The 21,721-nt window shown below is 41.1% G+C and overlaps 1 protein-coding gene across 1 annotated transcript in view; it reads left to right on the top strand.

The window, feature by feature from the left end:
* The first annotated feature begins 622 nt into the window (after positions 1-622).
* LOC136373305 (transcription factor RFX3-like) overlaps positions 623-21,721 on the top strand; it is a 215,638-nt gene continuing 194,539 nt past the window's right edge. Inside the window, exon 1 of the mRNA XM_066338200.1 lies at positions 623-836. The gene's annotated coding sequence lies outside the window, so the exon portion shown is untranslated. The remainder of the gene's footprint in view (positions 837-21,721) is intronic.

The following is a 21,721-nucleotide window of genomic DNA, read 5'->3' as shown; positions in this document are numbered from 1 at the left end:
CTCACCTACTTTAGATGGCAGCAGTCAACAAATACCCCATCCAGCAGCATCTCTTCACTATTACTTTCTGATGGGAAAAGAAATTGAGATGGTGATAAGCTGTTAGGACAAAGCAGAACCTCCTGTTCACTCTAAACTGCTTCCAAGTAGCAGGAAGCAAACAGGGTTGAAAAGCAAAGCAAATCACTGAACAGAGATGCCTGCACAAAACCCCCCTTTATTTTAGTCGCTAATCGGATGTGACGTCAGGATGTCGGTGAGCATGATCCACGCGGGAGACAGATATGCTGCTATGACCACACCCTCTCTTCCCTCCTTCTCCCTCCCAGTCGTGTTTTGGCCTGGCAGTTGCTATCCATTTGAACTATCAGCCACCACTATAGGTTCGTTCCTTGCCCACTTCGATGTAGTATGATCTTACATCCATGGATAGTCGATTATCATACTAATGCCACTTTGCTTGTTGGGGATAGAATGCGCCCCCGCACGCCCTTAGTGAGGTGAGGGTTTTAATACGTTCCTACCAACCTTTTCTTTCCTCCTTGAGGAAACAGATCCTCCTCCCCTCCGGCCCTAAAAGCTGTCCGTCACATGGGAAGCCCTGCCTCTTCCGGGTCTCTTCGGCTGGGCCACTGCTTCCTTCTCTCTTGCTTGCTCTCTCTCTTTTGTGAGTTATAGCAACTGTTGCCTTGTGAATCAAGCGCCAGTCACCGTAGTCCTGGTGACTGTTACTCATCAACTACAACTTCTCTTCCACTGCTTTCTATTTGCTTCCTAATCATCACCTACAACAGCCACCACCAGCAAGAACAACAACACAGCTTTCCACGATTCAGGTGAATGTAACTGTTCTGTATAGACTTGCAGTTCTGCCTTTCTATCCCTTTCTTTTCCCTCCTACCTCCACCCCAGCTTTTACCTCCTCCCTCCTTGCAGCATCCAGACTGGGACTGCTGCATTGGGCTTCGCTATTGATGGGGGGGGAGGGGGAGGAGAGGGAGAGAGAAAAGCCTCGAGCGCATTCTCTTCCTCAGCCTTTCTTCCTTCCCAATTTATAATATAGGAAAAGACATAATTTCCAAAGGGGAAAAATGATGTAAATTGCCCTGTGGTTGTTTATTATGAAGGGTATTTATATATATTTTTTAAAAAAATATTATTAGAAGTTATCTGACATGCTGCAGTACTTGTAATGTTCCAAAGTATCTTGTACATCAATAGGGAAAGGCCTATGTTACCTGTAGTACACATTAGAGATCCTTTAAAATTACCTTGAAGGTGTGATTAGTAGTTAATAGTAGATGTTTAAGGGCTAATTGGTACTATATAAGATTCTTCAGTTCAATTAATTGTCATGTCTGGGTGCGAGTGCAATTTTATAATTTCATTTTATGGCTGTACCTCTGAGTTCCTAACATTCTCTTCTCATCAGCTAACACTTTCATTTTATTTTAAAAACATATTTGTTCTACATGGAATATTTCATGGTATTATTTTTTTCATGCACTGATTCAGAGCATCTTTTAATTCTTCAGTTTGTGCTACTTGTAGAATTTAACCTGCTAGTATAGAAACCACTAAGTTTTCAGTAAACTCAAATGAGTTGTGCATATTTAGAGCACACAATGCTGTGTGTTTGTCTTACTTTCTTAAAAACACATTTGTTTCTGAAGGGCTAAAGAAATGTTTAATGTATAGTTTGAAAGGAATAAGAGCCATCTACCTGGCTATGCCTTCTTGATTAAGGTGGCCCTACCATGCCATGTTGTTGATCCCTATGGTTTCTTGTCACTCAGTTTCTGTATCAAGTTGTATTATCTCAGTAGATGATTTAAAATAATTTCGTAGTCTATTAACCCTAGCTTATACTGTGTTAGGAAGTGTACCTCTTCTTACAAAAAATGTACATGCTATCTTTCTTATGAGCATAGCATCTTTCTGCTGTCTAATAAAAGTTCTGTGTGGAAAAATGAGAGAGCATATCTAGTGTGGGTTTTAACCTATTTTTAAATTACTTTAAAAGGAGAAAAACATGGATACCATGTAACTATCTAGTTCTTCACAACCCCTTAGCCACATAAATCCCATATGTATTTCCTCTATAATTGCATTACTTGAATTTGCTCTCTCTCATTTAGTGCCACGATGAAAGTTTTAATTGCCTCTTACACCCATACTTACATGGCACAAACTAGGATAATTTTTCTTCAGTGATTCTGTTTTGTTTTGTTTTATTACATTATGAATACTTTTGAATTAAACCTAATTTTAAGCTAACTGTAAAGTAATATTGTATCAGGAAAATAATGATTCAATTTTTAGAATTACTGTTTACTAACATGCAGATACAAGCCCATGAAATGGAAGACAAAATGCTGTATTTTTAAGGGGATATTTGGAATACAGATAATGGGGGAAGCTAAAGAACAGCCTTGGAACATTTTCCTAGAATCACAGAATGTTTTGGGTTGGAAAGGACATTAAAGATTGTCTAGTTCCAACCCCACTGCCATGGGCAGGGACACCTTCCACTGTACCAGGTTGCTCAAAGCCCCATCCAACCTGGCCTTGAACACTTTCAGGGATGGGTCAGCCACAGCCTCTCTGGGCAACCTGTTCCAGTGCCTCACTGCCCTCACAGTAAAGAATTTCTTCCTAATATCTAATCTAAACCTACCCTCCTTCAGCTTTAAGCCATTACCCCATGTTCTCTCACTGCTTTCCCTTGTAAAAAGTCCCTGTCCAGCCTTGCAATAGCCTCCCTTTAGGTACTGGAAGGCTGCTGTAAGGTCTCCCCAAAGCTTTCTCTTCTTCAGGCTGGACAAGCCCAAACTGTCTCAGTCTGTCTTCATTGGAGAGGTGCTCCAGCCCTCTGATCATCTTTGTGGCCTCCTCTGGACTTGCACCAACAGATGCACAGCTTTCTTGTGCTGGGGTCCCCAGAGCTGGATGCACAACTTCAAGGTGGTGTCTCACCAAAGCAGAATAGAGGGGGGAAATCACCTCCCTCAACCTGCTGACCGCACCTCTTGATGCAGCCTAGGACATGATTGGCTTTCTGGGCTGCAAGCATACATTGCTGAGACATATTGACTCATCCACCAACAGCCCCGAATCCCTTTCCCCAGGGCTGCATTTAATACATTCTCTGCCCAGACTGTACTTGTACTTGGGAGTGCCTTGACCCAGGTGCAGTATCTTGCACTTGACCTTGTTGAATTTCATGAAGTTTGCACAGACTCACCTTTCAAACCTGTCAAGGTCCCTCTGGATGGCATCCTGTCCCTCCAGCATGTCAACTGCATCACACAGCTTGGTGTCGTTGGCAAACTTGCTGAGTGTGCACTCAGTCCCACTGTCCATGTTGCTGACAAAGATGTTAAACAGCACCAGTCCCAATACAGACCCCTGAGGAATGTCACTCATTACTTCTTTCCACTTGGACATTGAGCCACTGACTGCAACTCTGAGTGTGACCATCCAGCCAATTCCTTTTTCACCAAGTGGTCCATCAATCAAATCCATGTCTCTCTAGTTCGCTTGCCCACCATTTTGTTGATTTTGTTTCTAGATGAGTTAAACTAAATACCAGTCTTGAAAACTTTTTTGGGTCAACATTTTCTTTGCTTTTGCAATTTATGTTTTAGTCCTACTTTGCTTTTTTATTATTGATGATAATTTTTTCCTGTTCATGTACATACTATAATTCTGTTTTTGCTATCTGCTGTTGCTTGATTTCATCTCTTCAGTATGGTTCCTTTTTGCAGAATTGTTTCCTATCCACTATTCTTTCCTTTTCCTTGTTAGATGTTTCACTTCCACATGGTTTAATGTTTCAGTTTACTTGAGGTAGGGGGGTGTGTCAAGGCTGGGAAGCACTGTATATTAGGCATCTCTGAAGTATATCCAGCTAAGCTGCAGAGATAGCCTATAGTTGCTCTTTTATTAATCTGTTTTCTTCTGAGGTGTAAATGTTACCTGCTTCATCTCAATATACACAGAATTGACATTTAAAATTTATTTTGAAGAGGACTCTCTCAGCCAATTGCAAATAACTAGAAAGAACACTTATTTAGCAGTTCAGGATCTATTTTTCATACCAGAAACTTGAAGGTTATTTAAAACATCTTCAAACATATTGTGAAAATAATCATATTGAGGAATTTGCCTTTTTGTCAAGTTGGAGAATCTGAGAAAGTTTTAAAATTATTTTTTTAGATAATATAGAAGTGTACTTGGTTGATATCTGCTTAGGTTTCTGCAGAACATATTAAAGCCTAATTCCTTTGTGATATAGTAGTGCTTCTGTGCCTGGTTTAACATCTCTTGGTGTAATAACCCTTTTACCACATTAAATTTACCATTTAAAAAAATCAGGGATTTACTGGAACTTAGTATTGGAGTAGCTGTTTTCAGGGGGTTTTAGTATCTATTTATATATATATAAATATACTTGTATCTATGTGAACATTTAAATACAGGTGATTAAGGTGTTTTTGTTTTAACGTACCCTGTTCTTGGAATTGCACAGAAGTTAATTTTCCTGATGGTTCTGGGTGTTTGACACTATGCCAACTGGAAAAATAATAAATTTAGTAAAGATGCAACAAAATGAAAACATACTCATGTTGGAAAATGTTCAAGAGTCTTAAGTGTCGATGGCAATATTTATTTTATTTTGGGCAGATATTTATCATGTACATGTGAAACAGCTGTTTAGAGAGATTGAGCATGTGTGTCAAAGCCTGGTCTATGTACTTGCATCAAGTACTTAGAAGTTTGATGCTGAGAAGTGAAGGAGGGAGAAGGAATTTGAATGGAAAAGACTAAAGGGAACATTGAACTTAGTATGTACTGTAGAAACATCTCACAGATGAGGGAGATACTCCATAATAGTGAAGGGGGAAATGTTGGTTTCATCTTGGTAGGGTCTGATTCTGGTTGAATTTCTTCATGTGAAGAATACTTATTTAACCAAGCTGTCTCGTCAAGCTTAACAGATTGACACTATCCTATTCTTATATAAACAAACCTATATGTCTGCAGAAGTTTAGTTGCATTCAAGAGACTGTCTTATTGTACTAATAAAATATTACTTATGGAACAATTGAAGTTGGACAGCATTGCAACTGTTCTTTGCTAAGTCCCTCCTGTCTCTAGTGTATCTTTGAGCAACACAGAAGGAAACACTTGCTCTCAGTAGAAACTAGATCTAACAAAAACCAAGACTGTAAAGTGGAGTTCAGATAATCATTAGCTAGTTTTTAAGTGCAACTATTTTTACAGTATAAATATCTAGATGTCTTTAACTGTAACTGTGTAGATAAAATTTTTTTAGACTGTTTTCTAAGCTGTTTTCCCTCACTTTTGAGATCACAATCAATAGGATAGCTTTTAATTTTACAGTTATCTGTCCTTGAAGGTAATAAGTAGCAAATACTGTAATCTTTTTGTCTGTGTTGAGGAAAATAGGTGCTTGATTCAGGATTCTGACTTTCCTCTGTGTTCTTTACAAGGCCAAATCCTAAAAGTGCAGCAGATCATGAATCATCATGGTTTGGGTTGGAAGGGACCTTAAAGATTATCCAGTTCCAACCCTCCTTCCATGGGCAGGGACACCTTCCACTAGACCAGGTTGCTCAGGGCTCCATCCAACCTGGCCTTGAACACATCTGTGTATGGGGTGTCCACAGTTTCTCTGGGCAACCTGTTCCAGTGCCTCACTAGCCTGATGAAGTAACTTTTCTTTATTGTTTGTTTTATAAGCCCACTAGGCAAAAAAAAACAACAAACAAAAAAAACAAAAAACAAGGTTTGGCTTTGAGGTTTAACAAGTCCAAGTGCCGGGTCTTGCACTCTGGCCACAACAACCCCCTGCAGCACTGCAGGCTGGGGACAGAGTGGCTGGACAGTGGTCAGGCAGAAAGGGACCTGGGGGTACTGGTCAACAGCTGACTGAATGTCAGCCAGCAGTGTGCCCAGGTGGCCAAGAGGGCCAATGGCATCCTGGCCTGTATCAGGACTAGTGTGGCCAGCAGAAACAGGGAAGTGATTTTTCCCCTGTACTCAGCACTGGTGAGGCCTTGAGTACTGTGTCCAGTTCTGGGGCCCTCAATTTAGGAAGGATGTTGAGATGCTTGAACGCATCCAGAGGAGGGAAACAAGGCTGATGAAGGGCCTGGAACACAAGCCCTATGAAGAGCAACTGAGGGAGTTGGGGTTGTTTAGCCTGGAAAAAAGGAGACTCAGGGGAGACCTTATCATTCTCTACAACTACCTGAAAGGAGGTCATAGTCAAGTGGGAGTCAGTCTCTTCTCCCAGGCAACCACTGTCAGAATGAGAGGACAAAGTGTTAAGACTTCTTCTCTGAAAGAGTGATTGGGCACTGGAATGGGCTGCCTAGAGAGGTGGTGGAGCCACTGTCCCTGGAGGTGTTTAAAAAATGCCTGAATGTGGCACTCAGTGCCATGATTTAGTTGATAAGGTGGTGTTAGGTCATAGATTAGACTTGATGATCTTAGAGGTATTTTCCAACCGAGTTAATTCTGTGATTCTGTGATTTGCTTTAGAAAAAACAATGCAAGCTTAGAATTATGGAGAAGAAACAAAATACCAGTTACAAAAGCAGTTCTCATTCATGAATACTCTCTTAGGAAGAAATTTTCTCCCCCCCTTCCCCCTGAGTTCTTGCTTTCAAAGGAGTCTTCTTTTTGTTATTCTTTTTTGAGGTCCCTGTAGAAAACCTTGACCCAGTAGTATTAAATATTTTGAGATGCACAAAATGGGTGTTTCATAGACTAGCTATCTCAGCCTTTTTGATAACTTTTAAGACATGCTTTTATTCTTATGTTCCTAAAGAAATAATTTCTGTGATTGTGCCCTTCATCTTATTTGAAAGAGGTAGAGATTTCAAAAACACAGATTTCATCAGAATGATTATCTGGGGAAAGGTAAGACTAAATTTATGCTACTATTGAAGAAAATGCAGTCAGTTCTCAGGTTTTATATATTTCATTTGGCAATAAACATCTGGCCAGTCAACAAACATCCACACCTTATACTCTGTTGTAATATGGATACAATTGAAGAGCAAAAGACATAGGCCAGATTTCCTATTTCCTATAGATATCATCAATCATGCTACTTTTGAACAATTTGTAGGAGAAAAGCCATATTGTTCACTTCTTAGCTATTTCTTCACCCTTCTTCAGTGGATTTGCAAAAATATTATTGAAAACACTGATCCTGTAGAGGAATTTTTAGGTATGTAATTTGGCCTGCAGAATCTTCAAGATTAAAAATAATGAATAAAACCAGAAAAACACAGTTTGCAAAAACAACTTGGAGTCAATATGAAGCTTTTTATTGAAGAGTGTTATGTCATGGTATAGAATATTATTTTGGACAATTGGGATCAGCTGCCCCAGCTGTGTCCCATCCCAACTCCTTGAGCATTCCCAGTCTGCTTGCTGGTATGGCAGTGAGAAACAGAAGAGACCTTGATGCTGCATAAGCACTTTTCATCAATAGCTGAAACATGGATGTGTTATGAACACTGTTTTAAATCACAAATCCAGAACACAGAACCATATAAGCTGCTGTGAAGAAACTTAATTCTATCCCAGCCAAAACCCAGTGCAATTGTAAAATCTGTTAGTGTAACCTTTTAATAAAAGAGATCTGTCAGTGTGTGGTGGCTGTTTGAGAAGACTTTTAAGCTCTTTAAGCAAATTTGTCAGAAATGCATAAGGAGAGCTATAGAATTATTAGTGCTTCTTAACCTGAAAGCACCACATACCTTTTAGGTTGCACAGCAACTGACTCCTAGCAGCAGTATCAGATTGAATTTTTAAGAGCGACATGTCTGATGTAATAATAAAGCAAGAGTACAGATAGTTGTAATGATTTTCTTTTCATAATAAACTAGTTTGAATTTAAGGAACTTTTTGTCCCTCCAAAATAGGAAGTCTTCTTCTCCACTTACCTTGGTGTCTCCATGTTGTTTCCCCACATGTTCTCACCTCCTCCCCTTCTCTGGGTAGAAAAAAAATTGTGCGTGCCCCACTTCTGGCACCAAAACTAATAAAGCTGTTTAGAATGAGAGTGGCTGTCAGGTTTTGGTGTGGAGGTGGGATTTTTTTTTTTTCTAGCATAATACTATGAGATAAAACAGAAAAAAAAGAATAAATGGAGCATTATGTAAGAAATTTAATGCACGCTTAATGAGATTTGTAAATTTCAACTTATCTTGTAAATTAATTCTTTGTAGAATTTCTTAAAAGTCACCAGCTAAACAAGTAAACAAATATTTTGGAAGGAATCAAAATTCTTTTACTTCGGGATATAAGTGAAACTAATGGAGTTAGAAGGAGATTTCCCCTGAATAGGTTATTCCACAACTGCCTACTGTAGAGATTCTTGTGTCTATGTGAAATTCGCTAAACTCATTTAGACAATTTTTATGTTCCAAAATATAGATGGTCATTGTTTCATTGTTTTTAGTTTTTTCTGTTGTCTTCTCTTGGTTCAGCTAACAAATATTCTGAAGCAATTTTTCTAACTTTTTTTGAGATGAATGTTGATATAAAATCCTACATTGATTTTTTAAAAATTTTATTTGCTAAACATGGTAAAATTGACTATTTTAAATCAAACTCTAACCTTTTTCAAAAAGGTTTGAGAAATTCTTGTGAAGATTTGTATAAAAGTTGCTGATGGACAAATTTACTGTCACACCAGTCTGTCAGTGTGTTTTACCCTTCAAAATCCTTTATGTTAAATGTGTGAAAAGGGTAGAAAATATGTGGGCAGGTAGGTGGTATGGAGATGGAATGAGACAGAGAAATAAAACATGCTTCTGCGTGGGCTTCTCTCCATGGGTCACAGTTCCTGCCAAGAGCCTGCTCCAGCATGGGCTTTCCATATGCCCCAGCATTCTTTGGGGCATATCCACCTGTTCCACTGTCGTCCTTGCCATGGGCTGCAGGGGTATTTCTGCTCTGGTGCACCTTCTCCCCCTCTACTTTCAGTGACCTTGGTGTCCGTGGGGTTGTTTCTCACATTCTTCTTGCCCCCCCTCCCTTTTCTCACTCTGCTGTGCAGTGATTTTGCCCTTTTTTAACTATGTTATCACAGAGGTGCTACCAGCTTTGCTGATTGGCTCAACTTTGGCCAGTGGTGAGTCCATTTTGGATCTTGCTGGAACCACCTTTGTTAGGCACAGGGGCAGCCCCTTATCTTTCTTCACAAAAGCCATCTGTGCAACCCCTTGTGGTCTGAATACTAATGGAGTCTGGCAACATGTTATAAAACAAAGCTTTATTGAAGCAGTAAGAAAGATGAGCAATGATGTGCCTATATGGCGCAATCACTATTAGCAAACATAGGATCATAAGTGATGTCATAACTCTGGTGGACTGCCAGGTACACTTGATGGTTGGGTCATCTGACAGCAACTGCCAATCATGCCATTGCCTTTTGAGTATGGGTAAAATTTGTGCCTTCCATTGACTCCCCCATGTTGCATTCTGCTCCTAAGAGGAAGGGAGCACTCAAGATTTGTAGATGCCCGTGGTTGAAAAGGAATGACAAATGTCAGAAGGTCAGAAAAAAACGTACCAAGTTTTATTAGTAAATTATAAACTTGGCATGTAAATGACTATAAGTTAGTCCCTTATCTTCTAGTAGCAAGAAAAATAAAAAATAAAAGAGGGAAGATGGAGAGAAAGAGAAATAGAGAGGTCAGATAGGAGAGGAAAGGAGATCACCAGTCCTGGGTCCAATGTCGATCTGGCTGACAGGATGTCCAGGGTCCTGGGGGGAAGCCACACAGGCTTTGTGGGAGTACCTTTTTATAGATAAGTTTTCCCCACACCGGAGATAAGTTCCTCGCTTTCTATGCAAATTAGTCATCATACACAGTTTGTTCTTCTGGACCCTTCTGGAAATAGGTCGGAGGGCTTTGGGGGTCTTTGGTGGTCTGATCCCCCCTCTACTGGTCTTACCCATTACTTGACCTCATTCCTGCCCTTGCTCTGAACTGTGTTGTACTTATCTCCAGGAGCCAGAACAAGGATGTTTGTCCTAGAAAAGTGCTGCCCTACCTCTGCATGGCCCCTTTTCCAGCCACATCCTGCTCTTTTTTGCTCATTTGCACAGCGTGTTCTTATTTAACAATCCTTGTTTGGCTCCCTGGCTATCAGTGTTTGAGACATACACATTAGCTCCTTATCTTCTGGGCTTCTACACATCGATGGTAGTGTGATTTGAGAGAATCATACTTTACATGAAGAATGTGGGCAGCATCCTGCTTGTGCTTCTGATATTGGTCAAGATGCAGGGTATCAGGAAGAAGGGTGTCACCTCCCCCAACTACCAAAATCTTGCCATGTAAATCTTGTTTTGTTTTAAACCACGCTTTGTTAAATGTAACGAGGCTATTTCAATACTTCATATGCCCTCGATAGAGCTAGTGATAGAAATTCATCTAAAAGAATGCCTTGCATGTCATAAAGCTTTATTTATGACACAAAACCAAAATAAAAGGCAGAGATTAAGAAACCATGCAGATGCTTGCTTGACCCCCCCTCCCCAACCCAGTGGAATGGGGAGGAGAATCAGAAGTAAAACATGTATGCTGAGATAAGAACAGTTTAGTAATTGAAAATAAAGTAAAATACAATAATAATCACAAATAATAATACTGATAATAAAAAGGAAACAAAAAAGTAATGCACAATGCAATTGCTCATCACCCACTGACCAATGCCAGACCCCCCTTCCTGAACCCAGATCAGCTGCCCTTCTGGATAACTCCTCCCAGTTTATCTACTGGGCATGATGTTCTATGGTGTGGAATATCCCTTTTGTCAGTTCGGGTCACCTGTCCTGGCTGTGCCCCCTCCCAGTTTATTTTGCAAACCTCCTCACTGGCAGAGCAGGAGACAAGAAAAAACTCCTTGACCTAGGATAAACACAACACAAACCAAAACATCAGTGTGTTATCAACACCATTCTCATTCTGAATCCGAAACACAGCACTGTAATGGCTACTGAGAAGAAAACTTGCTCCCAGCTGAAACCAGGACAGAGTGCAAAAGGGTTTAGCAGTACTTAATTATGGACTAATTTAACATTTATGAAGTGATTCAATAAGGTTTACTACAATTACAACGACTTAATTATAGATTTGAGATAACAACATTTATACCATAATCAATTCATGTGCACTCACACAGACGGATGTATGCATCTATATGTGCAAAGGTACCTGTTAAAAACTCCTGTCGAGTTCAGTAAAATATGCCAAATCCCTTTGTGTTATCAATGAGCAAGGGTTGCACCTCAAGGAGTGTGTGTGTGTGGAGGGGGATGTCAGCCTAAGCCTCATTATCAGCAATGGTCTTAAAGTATTGCAAACTTGAGGGTTCATGAGCTCTGAGAGGCATCCCACTCAGAGGGAGGTGCTGACACAGCCCACTGCAGTCCAGGAGAGCTCAAAGGGCCTTTATAGGGTCACAAGATGATTTGCTTTAGTCATCAGTAAGTTTCCATCCTGGCCATAACCTAAGTTGGTAACTACTGGACGCTTTTTCAAAAATATAACAATGTAACAATGGTACTATTTCACTTATTCAGGTAAATAGTTTTCCAAGGCTGTCAGGGGATAACTGATTATCCCTTGTTCCCCACCTTGGTCAGGCAACCAATGTTCCTGATACGATCATTGTTGTTCCCACCTTTACCATGCAAGAGCTCCTGGTCAAGGGATGCTTCACTACTCAACTGGTTTGATCAAGGCTTATCAGGAGATCCTGAGATCTGTTTGTATTTCAATATCACAATAATTAAAAGTGTGAATAGGTCTTAAAAGTATGGAAAAAGGCAAATGTTATGCTCATCTTCAAGGAGAATGAGGATGAGGAACTGGAGAACTATAGATTTGTCAGTCTAACCTCAGTCCACGGGTAGGTTATGAAGGAAATCCTCTTGTAAACTGTTTCTAGACACATAAAGGACAAGAAGGTGTTTTGGAACAGCCAGCATGGATTTACCAAGGCAAAGTAGTGCCTGACCAACCTAATAGCTTTCTATGATGAGCTGACTGTGTGTCTCCAAGGGGAGAACCATGGATGTCACACCTTTTACTTTAGTCTTTGACATGGCATCTCATGGTAACCTTATGGCCAAATTGGTGAGATATTGATTGAATAAGTAGACAATAAGGTGGATAGGAAAACTGTCATGGCCTGCCTGGCTCATTATATGGATGACATTCATGTATCAGCTGAACAATAGCAAGTCATGGAGAAAGCCTTAGCCCTTGTCACCAAAGCTGTAAATCAGGCAGGTCTTTGCACCGCTCTTGAAACGGAACAAATACACCCTCCCTGGTGTGATGGAGGGTCACACTTGTGGCTGCTGTTAGGAGCATGAAAGGACGAGGCAGGCCAGCAGGAGGTCAAGCAGGAAAGCTCCTTTATTTTTCTGACTCCATATATATACAATTTGACAAACAGGCCAAGATTGGCTACACAGGTAGCCACCTCTTTGACCTCGTTGGTGAACATCACCATCAATCATCTTTCTCCTCCCAGAGGAGAAGAATGTAAACAAATACAAAAATATACATAGTTTACTTGAAGCTGCATGAGAACAAAATGCAAACAGTGAAAAGCAGGCAAACTTGAGGCAACAGTAGTGATACAAAGTCTAGCTGGGAACTGGATAGCAGTGTTGTCCCTCAGGGATTGATACTGAGGTTGATAGTGTTTAATGCCTTTTTTAGTAATCTGGACAGTAGGAGTGCAACCTTGACAAGTTTGTAGATGACAGTAAATTGGTGTGAATGGTCAGTATTCTGGAGGGCAGGGCTGTTGTTCAGAGGGACCCCAACAGAGTGGAGAAATAGGCTGATCAGAATGTCATGGAGTTCAACAAAGGGAAATACCAAATCCCATGTCTGGGCTGAAATAGCCCCATGTACTGGTATGGGCTATGAGCCAACTGGCTAGAAAGCAGCCTTGCAGAAAAAGAAGCATCTAGGGGTGCTGGTGGGCAAGAAGTTGTACATAAGCCAGAAAAACATGCCCTTGAGACAAAGGCAGCCAAAAGCATCCTTGACTGTATTAGCAAGAGCGCAGCCAGCAGGTCCAGGGAACTGATCCTTCCCCTCTATTCCATGCTGATGAAATCGTATCTGGAATCCCGTGTCCAGTCTTGGGCTCCTAGAATATGACAGTCAGAGAGAGATTGGAGCAAGTCTGGGTCTGAAGCATGTGACACGAGGAGAGGCTGAGAGAACTGGATTTGTTCGGCCTAGGAAAGAGAAGGCGTGGAGAGACCCCATTGCTGCCTTTCAGCTACCTAATGGGAAGGTGTAGAGAAGATGGAGACACTCTTCTGGGAGGTGCACAGTGAAAGGACAAGAGGCAATGGACACAAGTTGGAACAGGGGAAATTCTGACTTGATATTAGCAGAAGTTGTGTAGAAAGGGGGAAAAGAATGTGTATCGGGAGGCATTAAGGTAGCGTGTTTTCAGTCTCCCTATCATCTGTTAAAAAAAAACCAAACCAAACCCAAAGAAATCTGTACCAGCCACATGTTTTTGGTTTGGTTTTTTTTAAAGAAAGGCATGTTTTTTATTGTGGTCATGGTTTCTGGTTTTAGGAATATTTATTGAAACTGGTTAGGAATTTATTCTCTTCAGTGTTATATAGGAATCTCAACTATATTTAAAATTATTCCTGAAAATGAAACAACCATAAGCAGGATGTGAAATTCTTAGTAATAATCTAAATAACATTTCAGTCTTATTTTCAAGTTAAAATTACTTCCTGACACATTCTAGATATAGATGTTTTCTGATTCTACTTAACATGACACTCAGGAAACCTATTTCTAAAATTCAATTTTGAGTGGAAAACAGATATGTATTAATGCCATTTGATCACAACACAAAATCAAAAAGAATGAATGCAGTTTAGGACAGTTTTCAGGTAGGTGGTTACATGACACCTCAAAATCAGCATATATAGATGTGAATTTCTTGATGCCTACCAGTAAGAATTTATTGCAAAGTTTAGAAGTTAAATTTGTGCAACATTTGACTGAAAAAAGGCCCAGCTGAAAAGGATCTGGGGTGCTGGTCGACAGCCAGCTGAACATGAGCCAGCAGTGTTCCCAGATGGTCAAGAAGGCAAACAGCATCCTGGCCTGTATCAGGAATAATGTGGCCAGTGCGACGGTGCCTATATCGCTGAGTCCAGTCAGCCCTGGCACCACAGCAATACCTGGGTCTTGACTTGTCAGGAGCGTAGCGTGGCGACGGCAGAGAGAATAAAGGAGGGACTCTGGAGGGGGTAAATCCAACAGGGGTTTATTGGGCTCTGAGCGTGGAGTCCTGACCTCGGGGTACCAACCTCAGAGAGACCCCGGGTAGGACTGTGAAACAACTTTTAAGGGGGGGGGCATAGCACAGGGGAGGGTTCAGTCAGAGGCCAATGGGGTACAGTAAGGGTGTGGCTCAACATACAATAGACAGATGCAATAACCATACAGAAAATAATGGGAGGGGGAAGCCTGGATCCTGTCCAGTCACTCGACGCTCTCCTTGGAACATTCTGGATTCTGGGAGAGACCCCTGAGTGACTGACAGGACCAGGGGGTTATATAACAAATGACTGACAGATAACTGTAACTGGGGGCAAACCATAAGGAGAAGAACATAGAACAAACCATTGCATATAGCTTTACAAAATGAATATAAAGGTGAACCTAAACAAAATGCACCACCGTAGGCCAGCAGGACTAAGGAAGTGATTCTTGCCCTATACTGAGCACTAGTGAGACTGCACATTGAGTATTGTGTCCAGTTCTGGGCCTCTCACTTCAAAAAAGACATTGAGGTGCTGGAACAAGTCTGGAGAAGGGCAACAAAAATTCGTGAAGGGTCTAGAGAGTAAGTCATATGAAGAAGAGCTGCGGGAGCTGGGGTTGTTTAGTCTGGAGGAGGCTGAAGCGAGACCTTATTGCTCTCTACAACTGCCTGAAAGGAGGTCATAGCAAGGTGGGGAACTGCCTCTTCTCCCAAGTGACAAGGGATAGGAAAAGAGGAAATGTCCTTAAGTTGCACCAGGGGAGGTTAAGATTGCATAACTACTGTTATAATTTCAAATATATGCCTGTAGAAAATCTCTTGAACATCTTATTTCTAATTACTGGCAGAGACAGAACAATACCTATACAATAGCTATGCAAAACTTGAAGCCATATGATAAATGCTTATTTAATTTGGATCACATCTTTCATTTTATCGTAACTCTAAGTAGTGTTGGGAAATATAATAAAAAGGTCAGAAATTACCAACAAAATAATACAACAGCTGAGATATTAGCATCCTTTCAGGTAGTTGTAGAGAACAATAAGGTCTCCCCTGAGCCTCCCCTTCTCCAGAATAAACAACCCCAACTCCCTCAGTTGCTCCTCATATGACTTACTCTCCAGACACTTCACCAGCTTTGGTGCCCTTCTCTGGAAACACTATAGGACCTCGATGTCCTTCCTGTGTCGAAGTGCCCAAAACTGAACACAGTATTCAAGGTATGGCCTCACCAGTGCCAAAGAACAGGGAGATGTTCACTGCCTTAGTCCTACTGGCCACACTATTTCTGATACATAGTTTCCAATTCCCTTTCTGCTGCTTAGTTAATATGAGCAGGAGTTTGAACAGGGAAGACATTTATTGGAAAAATAAATTTTGTGTAGAAGAAATCTGGTGGTACATGGAAGCAGATACCAGGGAGGAATAGGACCATTGGACTGACTTTAAATAGAGGATGGAAATATGAGAGATTTGAGTTCTGATAAAATACATACCTTAGGTGAAAGTGGAAAAAGAAGAAAGGGTGAACAGGATCAAAATCTTCAGAAAGGGGTAGGTGAAGGAGGGTATGAGAAATGTTAATTCTATGTACTATAGAGGGATTATCATCAAATATAGCAATTCTTTGGTTTTGACTAAAATGTTACATGATAATTTTTAATGAAGTTTCTTCCTTCAAAACTGTGGGGTTTTACCTTTCTTTTTCCTGCTTTTCCTTTCTTTTTCTGTTCTTCCTTTTTTGAAATTGTCATGATGTACAGTAGTGTATTTTGTATGGTTCTCTCTAGTGTTTCTCACTTTTAATTTGAAAGGAAAGTCCAGAAATGAGGATGTTAATCTGGAGAACTATGCTAAGTTCCCTGCTGTGTTACAGATTGTGTGGTCTGGTCTAGAGCAAATTATTTGGGCTCAGATAATCAAAGATAATCAGGGACCTAATTCCTCTTAGCTACTCTTTGGTTGCAATTTTTAAGTTTATGAAAGTATGCAGGGATTTTTTACTTTGTTAATACCCTTTATATTTCATATTTGGTTCATTCTCTGGTATATACATTAGTCAAATTAAAAGGAAAATAACTAGGATTTCTATGCTTTTTGTCAAATTGTCTCTCCTGTCTCCAAAAGTTTCAGGGGAAAAAAGGATTTTGAGTTTTATTTGGAATATCGCATTCAAAGAAAATATTTTGTTCATACTAAATTGACCATGTTCTAGTAAAAAATACAGGAGAGAATACTGTCACATGAAAGGGGGGTTTTCAGTCTGTCAATGCTCCAAGAAAGACAAGACCCTTGCATCTGACCAGTCTGTCAACATCCTGTTATGGGCACTCCACTACACAGTCCACTGTATCAGAGAACATGCATCAACAGCAAATTGGAGTAATTTCCTTTATTTCAGTTTGCAAGGAGAGATCCCATTCTGGATCTCCCCACTCATAGTCGGTATATTACTGGTTTTGTTCAAGTATGTTATCTGCTGTTGGCTGCTTCTACTGTCCTTGAGAAAGACTCACACTAAACAGTTTATGGAATAACACATTATTAACAGACACACTGATAATAGAAAATTGTGACAGATTAAAATTCAAAGATTACCATTGTTAGTATGACTGCAAAAACAAGTTTGAATTGATATACAGAAAAGCTCTAATCCCTAACAAAAGATGGGTTCAAGATAATCATTCAGCCCACATAGAGTACTGTTCGTACCCAAGAGGTGTCCTTATGGGGGAGAAGACAGGTTCAGCCCATCAACTGATCCCTGCAGTTATGATGGAGTCTTCTCTAACTTCTCCCCATTCTTAACTTACTTTTATACTATTTCTATGTGTTTAGGTGGAGCTTAAGTGACTCTAGTTACACATACCTTTCTCACTGATTTGTGTAAAATTCTCTCACATTGCTCTTAAAGACATAGTCAATAAAATCTAGAGTGCATGCCCAGTGAACAGTGGTTGTACCTTGGAGGTGTGTAACTTCAGGATAGAGGTGTGCTCTGGTATTGCAATGAGATTATAATGAACCAAGTTCATCTGAGGAAAGTGGTTTTGCCACAGTTGCTGATTCAATGACAAGACATCTTCTGTCTTCCTTGGTTGACAGCTGCTATGCAATTTATCAACTATATGGTACCATCAAGTTCCCATTCTTGCAGGGATTGCAATAGAGCCTGGCCAAGTTTCTTCACTCCACCCTCCTTTTCATCCCTCTTAGCATGTGCTTAAGGTTGCAGGATGTGTTATGTCAAAACTGCTGTAGAATAGGTTTCAGGCATGCCAACCACATTCCATCCTGGGAGTAGCAACTGCATTTCACCCTATAATTTCCTTACTAACTTTGTTAGAATATGAATATAACTTGCAAATTTTCTCTAATTTTACCCCCAATCATTTTCCCACAAATACTAAGTTGGTGATTAAAGTCCTTTAGTGTTGATCAGTCTCCAAGAAAAGTTTTAGAATTCAGATGTCTATGTCTTCATCTTTACCTTCAATTCACAGTGACCCTTAACATTATGAAACAGTGCAGGAAACAAGGTTTTAAACTTCATTTTGAAAACACATTGATTGTATTGTCGTTTTTAGCACTACAGCTTAGATTTGGTGTGATATATTAAAACTATATTGCATTTTTAGTACAATTCACCTTCTTCCATTGTAGAGATTATGTCCCATTATTTATGTTATGGTTTAGGTTTGCTTATCCAAGTCATGGCACCATTTATGTGGTGGTCTTACATTTGCCGAATTTGTTTGCTAACTGAGAGATAGGATTTTGGGAGAAAAAGGCAAAAGCAGGCTCAACTTAGAAGCAAAACCAGACAGATTTTATTAACATACACTAAGAGAAGAAAATAAGAAAAAAACAAAAACAACACAAATTAATTTCTAAAACCAACCCTTTCTCCCACTACAAACTGTTCATTTTCTACAAACAATGTAAAGAGGCAAAACTCAGAACAACAGGTCAGTACCACTTATAAAACAGTTTTGTTATAAATGATTAGAAGCCAATTCAAAATAACAGAATTTATTTAGCAATTTTCCAAAATCAAATTGAAAAGCCACAATAAACTCGGACAACATCGATCGAATGCTGGGTGGGCAGAGTGACAGTAACAACGGTACCATCTAACCTCGACCACACATACTGGGTCTTGGCATACGGTTTTTATACAGTTTATTTGTCCTGAGGCTAAGTCCATTGAAAGTCCAAATATTCATGTGTCTCTTTATTTCCAAGCGAGGTTTTGAAAGGGGTTCCCGTAAGTATGAAAAGATGATTTGATAGTCTTCCTGGATCTCATCTTTGGGGTGCTGATTTGATCATCCTCCAGATCCCCCACCAAGATTAATATCAGATGTCATTCAGCTGTGAAGTGGAGGCCCATCCTTGATGAATGGGCCATCTCCAGTCCGGCCATGTCGTTTCTGTTGCAAATGTTGTGGTTTCACAGCTTGCACAATAGGCCTTGGAATCTCAGAGACGCCCTGGAGTAGCTTTTTAATAGACCAAATCTTTGATACAATATTATATACACGAATTTATCCATTACATTTACCACAGTTTTTTCATTTAGTCTTTGAGAGCAAGAAGTCACTCCTATGGTTTGGTAACTTTCACACAAAGGCAGCCCACCCAGAGAATCTGCATCTGTGGAAACTTCCCATATCACTTAGCCTTTCCCATGACTACCTATGGGCCATGGACTTCACAAAATTGGGGTGGTACCTTTTAAAAATGAGCTGTTTCAAAACAACAAAGGAAATTTTTCAACTCAAAATTTTTTTTTTCATCTCAACAAGAGATGGTCTTCTCACTTCTTCACTTGGCAGAGAGCTTCTTCTCACCTCTCTCTGTTCAACCTCTCATGAGGGCACAAAAATGTTCACTCAGTTCATCACAGATACCTTTGCTCAAATCCACAAATCATCTCCCCAATTTATATTGTCCACGATTTAAAAGATTATCCTGTTACCAAAATCCGTAGATTTTCAGCCTAGAACCAAGGCAACTTGTCATCTCCACCACTTAAAAGTCACTGTTCCTTTACTGATTTTGAGATCTCCATATTGTCCCTTTACATGTGTCCAATTTGGCCTTTTCTTTCATCTCCGAGAAGGGTTAGTTTTAAAGTCTCAGTCTGTGTCAAGGAGGAGTTAAAGCCTGCCCAGGCCTTCGGTGATCAGGTGATCTCTGCTGAAGCAGCTGCAAATGTTTCAAAGCCATGCCTGTGGGGGAGGAGAGGAGGCTGATGCATACCTTGTCTTCCATCCCTCAATCTGATGGCACCAGCTGCTCGCAGCTGCTCTGTAAAGCCCAGCCTAGAGTGGAGGGGGAGTGATCCTACCCTCCTCCTGGGCCGGGGGTGCTGGCAGCCAGGGGAGGCCGGGGCATGGTCCTGCCACGGCTCACCCCGATCCCCGCCGCAGACCCAGACACCAGACACGGGCAGCAGCTCCTGGAATCCCAACTGGCCCCGGCCACTCTGGGGACAGCGAGGGCCTAAGCCAGCTCTCCTCATCTGCCCACGTGTTACCTGCTCGCCGGACGGGGGAGAAAGAGGAAGTCTCTAACCCAGTTTCAGCTTTTACATGGGTATTGCCAAAAGTCACCTTCCATTTTCTGAATGGTCAGAACTGCATGTGAAATCCAAAACCTGCTCCCCCATAGGTCCCTGTCCTTTCCATAGAATTCCAAGGTCCTAGCAGAGAGATACTGTTTCAACCCATGACAATTTAATAGCTGGAATTTTATCACCATGGAAAGGTAAATCCTAAAGATAGTGCAAAAAGATTACTTTGTATATTTTAACCCTATTCTTCTATTCATATCCCTCCCTCACTTTGGGGACCTTTTTCAGATAAGCCTGCTTAAAAATACTTGCTTCCTCATGTGGAAAAAGCATTTAAGAAATTCAGATTAATTAACTTGACTCAAGTTGTTTACTGATCATAAAGAGGGATGATAAACTGTGGCTCATTTGAGACAATGCAGTTCTTTTACAAGAAGTTTGATTTATGTATATTGACTTTAGTCAAATCTGTCTTCATAAATTGATTCAGAGGAAAAAGATGCATACTACTGTCTGCCTGTCAGAACTTGACAGCTCTGAGATGTACACTTGAAGGAGATCTACACAGTTGAAGGAGATGACAATTAGTGCAAGACCTAACTTCTGGTCTATTCCAACTGGGACCCAGAGAGCCACAACCACCCCAAAAGATGTCTCGCTAAAGACAGCTCCTTGGGGGGTCAGGGCGCTCCTCAGCTGGCAGAGGGGCTTCTCAGCAGGAGGGCAGAGCAGTGATTTTTCAGCTCAGTGATTTCAGCTCAGTGCTCTCAGCTCCTGCCATTGTGAGTTAGCCCCTCTTTTAGCCAGCCGTGATGAGAGAGAGAGAGGTCTAGTGTGGAATTTCCGCAGGTGGCAACTTTATTGCAAAGGTACCAGTGAAAGGGGTCCAGGGACGAGGTACCCCTGCCGACCAGAGGAAACCCAGGGGTTTTTATGGGACACCAGGGTGGGAGAAAAAGAGTACAAAACCAATCAATTGTAACAGATCTACATAAAATCCCGAGGGGGCTTGTGGGTCTCCGGACAGGTCGCCATGACTAGAAAGTTTGTCTTTTGCCTTAGGGGCTCTGGGTGAAGTTGTGAAATTCTTTCTTAACTCCTCAGCTTGGCCCTCTCCAGGGCAAAGCAGCTGGGGCTCCGCCCACCCCCACACTGGTCTTTCTACTTTCCTGTGTGCATTTACAAAGTGCCTTTCACTGTTCCTTCAGGAACAAACTGTTGCAGCATGGGTCCCTCACGAGTCCATAGGTCCTGCCAAGGAGCCTGCTCCAGTGCAGGCTCCCCACAGGGTCACAGCCTTCTTTGGTCATCCACCTGCTCCAGTGTGGGGTTCTTCACAGGCTGCAGGTAGATCTTTGCTCCCACGTGGACTCATCCACAGGTCCCTTCAACTCAAGTTCACACTAGAGTTCCATCCTGTCCAGTACAGTAGCACAGAAACAGCAGTGATGCCATGGCCATTTGTCAACCCAGGCGCATCATCATTGCTGTTATCAAAATGTGCATGGGGTTATTCCTCCCCAGGTGCAGGACCCTACACTTGCCTTTGCTGAATTTCAAAAGTTCAATTCTGCCCATCCCTCCAGCCTGTCAAGATCCTTCTGAATGGTTTCATAGCTCTGGGGTATTGGCTACTCCTCCCATTTTTGTATCATCAACAGACTTGCTGAGGAGGCATCTACCCCCTCATCCAAGTAACTGATGAATAAGTTAAGCAATACTGGACCCAGTACTGACTCTTCAGGAACACCACTAGTTATA

The sequence above is a fragment of the Sylvia atricapilla genome, chromosome W (genome assembly GCF_009819655.1).
Source record: "Sylvia atricapilla isolate bSylAtr1 chromosome W, bSylAtr1.pri, whole genome shotgun sequence".
Lineage (NCBI taxonomy): Eukaryota > Metazoa > Chordata > Aves > Passeriformes > Sylviidae > Sylvia > Sylvia atricapilla.
The sequence above is the reverse complement of the archived record's forward strand: the minus strand, read 5'-3'. Positions and strand labels throughout refer to the sequence as shown.